At 45.9% G+C, this 6,641-nt stretch overlaps 1 protein-coding gene across 10 annotated transcripts in view; it reads right to left on the reverse strand.

The window, feature by feature from the left end:
- LOC109851662 (homeodomain-interacting protein kinase 2) overlaps positions 1-4,898 on the reverse strand; it is a 44,797-nt gene extending 39,899 nt beyond the window's left edge. For all 10 annotated transcript variants that reach the window (XM_020422033.1, XM_020421973.1, XM_020421982.1 and 7 more), the window contains exon 1: positions 4,717-4,898. The gene's annotated coding sequence lies outside the window, so the exon portion shown is untranslated. The remainder of the gene's footprint in view (positions 1-4,716) is intronic.
- Between the last annotated feature and the right edge of the window lie 1,743 nt (positions 4,899-6,641).

Raw genomic sequence — 6,641 nt, forward strand, 5'->3', positions numbered from 1 at the left:
TTTTTTATAAACAATGAGCGACGGATAAAACCTTCATATTATTATTCAGAGAGGTGACCTTGATAACATATGTCAAAATTGTTGAGATCGGAAAATAGTCCGTATAACTGCATAATTACCTATAATTTAGTATATAATGTACGCACGAAGAATTTCAAGTAACGACCATTATCGGTAATTTCGAATAACGACTTCGGATAAGGGATATCCGAACATGGTACCGACTGTGTCTATCCGTAATGTAAAAATAACAACTTGATAGTCCACACTGCTAACATACAAATATTTTAAATATTTTCACGAGTTTTCCTTTAAAAATAAAAACAAAAAAAAAAACACAAAACGTGATAATATTCATAAATTTGGAATTATGATAAATTAATGATAAAATAATGATTTTGTGAAGTGGAAAGTTACACGTAAACGTATCAACGTCGTCGTCGCTACGCTCGTGGTTGGTGAGAATTAACGCGCTTAAACGAATATAAAAAGCCGAATCGAAATGAGATATTACAATTTGTCACGATTAAGCAAACACGACAATTTGAGGAGAAATCCAAGAAAAAGGAAATAAATAATACTCTCATCGAGTAAATGCAAGGAACTGTGCTACATTTGCATTCACCAAAGCGACGGGAGAGTTTATATAATGCGTCCATTCGAGCGCGTCGTTTGCGAAATATCGTCGCCCGGGTGTACGACAATGAGCCATTAAAACGACGGTGCATCGCTAATATTTTTTGAAATGTGGCACAATCCATTCCCGCACTTTGGCTGGCCGTATCTCGCGCACGCGATTCCTCGAAATCGTCGTCGTATTATCTTGTCGTGCGTATATCTCGAACTCGCGTTTCAGAATTCGCGCCGTATGTGCCAATGGATTTAGATGTCAAAAACAAAAAAAAAAAAAAAAAACTACTACTACGCAGAGATAAGTTGACGGGGAAAATAAATTTTGTTTGTGCATTTTTTTCGTCTGGAAATAAAATAATGCAAAAAAAGAGACATATCTTCTCAACTTTGTACTCGAAGGAGGTTGTATAAATAGCTATTCATATACGCATTGCCAGCGATAATAAATGAGTTCTACGATGTTTTCTTTAACGCACGTTGTTTTCAACAACAAAGAGCTCAATACGACGTTTCTTTATGCGTCTTTTCTGTTTTTTTTTTTGTTTTTTTTAAGTGTGTAAAAAGAAAAGACAGAACGGTCTGTTTTCGAGCGACGCAATAATCACGCGATTTCCGGCGAGTTAACGTCGAAATGTAGCTGCCGAGAGAGAGAGAGAGAGAGAGAGAGAGAGAGCCGAGCCTGCGAATCGATAAGCTCTTACCAAATTCAAGCCTGGTCTTCTCGCTAAAATTGCTAATTACAGCACTCGGGGCTCGGGGCACTCCCAGACACGTTTCAACGCCCGCTTCAACGGACACGGACTGGGAGAGAGCGATGTGTCTACGACAATGCCTATTGCCGAAAACGAAGGGCAACTCTCCCGGGCTCTCCATAATGCCCAGGTATAGAGAGAGAGAGACCCGCATGGAACGGCGGTCGAAGCCCACCGATATTCGAACGAAACCACCCAGCCCGCGCGCATATATACAGGGTGTGTCGAAAAATCAACACACGCACGCACGTACGTACGTGCGTGCGTGTCTCTCTGTGTGTGTGAATTAAATTACACTGTCTGCGAAATAATACAACGAAGCGCTTTCTTGCCGACGTGAATATTGCAATTGAGATTTGATCGCACGAGGTTGCTCAATTGCACGCAATAACAGTCTCTAACCACAAACATCGTTTATAAAAAGTTTAATCAAGTAAAATCTAATCGAGTGAATAGATCGTGCACATATATTTATAAATTCGTTCGTGTAAATCTCGCGACTAATTGTACAACAAGAATCAACATTTGCGGAAACTCCGTTTCTGCTGCTGATAGAGGTGTTCCGTATCGATACTTGTTTACGCGCGCGCACGCGTGTATCTGTGTGTTCACATGTGTATGTTATCCATGTGTGTGCGTTCGGTTTAACAACCGTCGTCGACGGACAAGTACGACGTCGGCAAACGATAACTGCGTGCGCGCCGACAATCGTGAGCAATAGCGTGACGCGAGGAAATCGCGATCCAGAAAGGTTTCCTCCGCGACGCGCGGCTCGATGTGACTCGTCGTCACGTTGACTGCGAGCGGCAGATGTTTTCGCAGCGCCGCTGGCTCGCCAAGCCAAATGCGGGAACAAGACGTACAGCAATAAAACGTAATATTATACCCGATGCGCGATAATCAGAATTTTCTGAAGGACGAGGCTTCTGCAGTAGAAACTTATTTGTTCCGTAAGAAAAAAAAAAAAAAAAATTTCAAACGGGAAACCAATTCATCTCGGACACAACTTGCACGGTAATTTATTTTCAAGGCCCGCGGTGACGTTTCGTCACAACACACGTAATGTGGACGACAACGACGACGACGACGATCAGTTAGTGGCGATTAAAAATCCAGTCAGTCATAATTGTATGAAATGAAAGTGAGTAAAAAGGAGAATGTCAGGTAACGGAGTTCGCGCGTTGTAAAGCGGAGCCAAGGCAAACCTGGCTCTAATCGTATTTGTAAAAGTCTGTAAATCAGCTTTTTTAATGACACAGTCTCGATCGTTTTTTACACCTGCATTATTCATGTTAAACTGCTGATCTTGAGAGTGATAATGAGCAAAGTGAATGTGAAAAAGTAAAATTTTATTTTAAAAAATTGCATTGACAAGATATTGAAAAACATGAGGGAAAAAAAACCAAATTGAAAGGCGACTCGTGTCAAAATAATGACGTAAAACAATTTAAAATTCTATGTCACATCGAACGCAATGTTCTGTATACGAAATGATTTCCGCTTCTGCTCCGGTACATTTCCACACCGGGAAAATTATGCTATTTTAGGGGGGGAAAAAAAAAAGGGAAGAAAAAAAATGCCGTTTATCCTGAATAATACCGCAGAAAGAGAAAGATAAGGAAAGAGCAGCGAGAAAAGCTGTGAATAATTCATGGTACTGACGACAGAAGTTTCTGAACGTAAGTTACGCCCATTTCGGCGTCGCGACGCGCACGATGTGAGAATGCCTTCGTCATTCCACGAGCGTACAGCTCACGATTTCTAGGTTATGTCGAACAGATCGACTGATCCCGAGGACGAGCCTGTCAAAACGGTCACTCTGTATAAAAATCGCACGTTTCTCTTCGGCGAAACCATATGCTTCGCGTCTTTGCGGCTGAACTTTTTTTGAATTTTGCAGCGAAGCGCGCGTCTAGATAAAAGACGGCTCCGATTGTATGGTAGTATTCCGATTTCGAAGAAATCGCAAACAATAAACGCGCAATTTTATCAAATGCTTTGCTAAAACAATTACAACAACCGTATGTACATCCGCATAAAGCCGCTTATACGTATATATATATATATATATGTATATATATGTAAGCCGGGACCGCTTCCGTTCCGGATAAAATATAAAGAGCGTCGCGGCGACGATATAGAGAACCGTCGCGGTTTTCGGTCGGGGATCGGATTGCTGCGAAACGAGATTCAAAAATAAGACGCACATCGACGTGTCGAAGAATGCCACCACCAAGGCGTCGCTCACGCGCGCACGACGACGACGACGACGACGACGACGTCGGGCCTCCTGTAATTTTTCAAAAGTTATGACTGACGGTCAGCCCGACAGATGTTCCCGAAAGAAGGGTCTTGGTTTTCTATTTCGCGATTGTGTGTGCATGATGCGCGTGTGTATGGACGAAGGCAGGAGCCATTCAATCGACAGAACGGAGAGACTGGCACCGGGGGAAAGTGCGACCGACAAAGTACAGACACCGATAGAGAACCGCGAGCCACGCAGACATACACACCGGGCAAGAGAGAAAGAGAGGGCGATACGCACGGGCACGAGAGAAATAGCGACGGGCGATAGAGAAAGGAGAGAAAGAGAGACACCGGGGCCAGGCCTCTGTTATCGATATGCGAAAACTTCGCGCGAGATACGAGAGTGCGGTGGCGATTCCACGTCGACGTGGAAGATATCCGATGATGTGCGAATTTTTTTGGTCAAAAAGAGCGAGAGAGAGAGAGAGAGAGAGAGAGAGAACAAGTAGATATCTCGTTTGCGAAAAGAATACTGTCCAATAAAATCCTTATCGTCTAAATTCTGAAAACCATTGACCAGTGTCACACTAAGGAAGATTACCCAAGACTCGTAACTTGTTTACACTCTTCTTCATACGCTTCGCAACGTATGCGTGAACCGCGCGTTCGTATAAGTGTGCGTGTATTTCTGCTCGCGAATCTGGCAGAGTCCACGTATGGTTCGCTCGCTCGCTCGCTCGTTGCCATCGGCGTGCGACAAGACACACACACCGGACGTCTCCTCCGTCGTCCTGTCACGTCGTCAGCGGCGTATCGTCGCGCTGCGCTGTGTCGCGCGGCTTGAAAGTCTCTGTACGAGACGCCGAAAGTATCGTTTTCTCGAGGAACACGTCGCGGCAGCGAGCGAGGCAGAAGAAAAAGCGAACGAACGAACGAACGAACACCTAACGACCATCGGAAACAATCTCTCCGTCCTCGACGGAGAGAGAGACGAGCGAAAAAAATCCGGTGTTGCGAGAGGAGTGACAGAGAGAAGGCTTGTTGCAAGAATACGGCGCACGTATATAGGCAAGGAGAAACTCACCTCTCGCTTCTTGGCCAGTGTCTCTCTCTTCAGGGACGGGCCCAACGATCACGTAGCCACATGTTCCGCTTATCCACGGGCTTGTCTGTACTCCCTGTCCGGTTTGTCGGCCTCTCGTCAGCGACACATAGCCATCTTGCGTAGCGGCTGGTCTGGCTCGTCGCACGGACGCCTTCGGTGCGGTGGCCCCCGGCGAGAGCGACTGAGAGAAACGACGGCAACGACGACAGCGCGTTACGCGGAGCGGAGCGAGAGGAGGCCGCGCCGCCGACTGAGACGACGATCGCGCCGCCGATGACGACGCGCGGTAGTAGGACGGAGCGAGACGACGCAACGACGACGATACAACGACGACGACGACGACGACGACGGCGGCGGCGGCGGCGGCGGCGGCGGCGGACGACGAGGAGGATTAGGAAGAGGAGACGCGCCGATCAGATGCGTATCGCACTAATACATACGAACACCCGGGCCAACAAGCACGTAACATACACATAGGAACACGCTTGTGTCACCTCTCCCTCTACCAGCACCGAAGTAACATCGGAGCACCTTCGTCAGCGCGCCAGTTAACCGTCACTGTTAAAGCCCTCCTGGCAACCACCAGCACACCGTCGTCGTCGTCGTCGTCGCCGCCGTCGTGACCGTCGTCGCTACTGCAGACTGCTATAGCCGCTGATGTGCACGCACTGCCGCACACACGCAACCTCTTTTTACAGTCCTCGCCACTTTCTCGAACTGTCCCCGACCATTTCTGTCACGTACATAATCCACGCGAACGGTTCCTGGTGCCGTTTTCGTTAGCGTTCGTTTCGCGTTCCGTGAGAAAGAGCCCGGAGCTCGCGATGCAGCACGACCTTCTCTTTGCGCACGAACTGTCACAGCAAACACCGTTCATATATCCTTCATCCTTACGTACCTCGCGTAATGTGCTCTTTTTTTTTCTTTCTCTTTCTTCCTCTCTCTCTTTCTTTCTCTTTCTCTCTCTCTCTCTCTCTCTCTCACTCTCTTGTGCTGCTAGTATGCTATTGCGCGCTCCGACGTAGCTTTCTACCACCACACCATCACGAAACGCGCTTCTGCCAACACTGCCGCGTGCCGTCGCGTAGACACCCGTCAACCCGATTGGATTCGACTGCCGCGTGACGGGACACGTTCGGCAATTTCCGTCCACGTTCGGCACGGTTCGGAAGCCGAGCGACTCAGGGCTGGATCAAATGGATGTTATGTGTCGGGGGTTTTATAACGTGTACGTGTTTGTGTCCTTCTAAGATTTTTTTTTTTAAGTTCAGACAACTCACACTTCTCACTAATGAAAAATACATAATGCTTCTTTGCTTGATTGTGCTTTACTCATTGAACCTAACTGATCTATGTGCAAAATCGCTAAAAGCAGTTTTTAACATGATTTTGTACTTTTTTTTTTTTCATATACGGGAACCAGAAGCTTACGTATACGTCATTACGTTGGCAAATGTCAGTGTCTGACTCACAAAAGTGCAGTGCTATATCATCGAGTTCTGATGATCGATTGTGTGAGATAAAAATGATAAAAGTGAAGCAAATTTATATCAGATTGTGACGCAGACATTCGAGTAAATTAATTGCTTAATTTTTTTTAACGTTCACTTCATTGGTGTACAATTGATCCTTTTTAAGTAAGTTCAATGTTGCACCGGAATTACGTCGAGGCAGCGCATCGGTGCGAAAGTGCAAGACAACCGAATTCGCCTACCACATCTCGATGTTGACTACTGAAAATGTATAGTACATTTAATCAGTAGTTCGCTCGTGAAATTGTCAATTAAAATGAAAGGCCGATACGAGCAATAATTACAAGATGGACGTGTATAATCAATGGATTTATTAAAATGTCACAAACGTTTCGGTCCCAAGTTTTGGACCTTCTTCAGTGTGAATGATAC

The sequence above is a fragment of the Pseudomyrmex gracilis genome, unplaced genomic scaffold (assembly GCF_002006095.1).
Source record: "Pseudomyrmex gracilis isolate BER0280 unplaced genomic scaffold, ASM200609v1 scaffold_0, whole genome shotgun sequence".
Lineage (NCBI taxonomy): Eukaryota > Metazoa > Arthropoda > Insecta > Hymenoptera > Formicidae > Pseudomyrmex > Pseudomyrmex gracilis.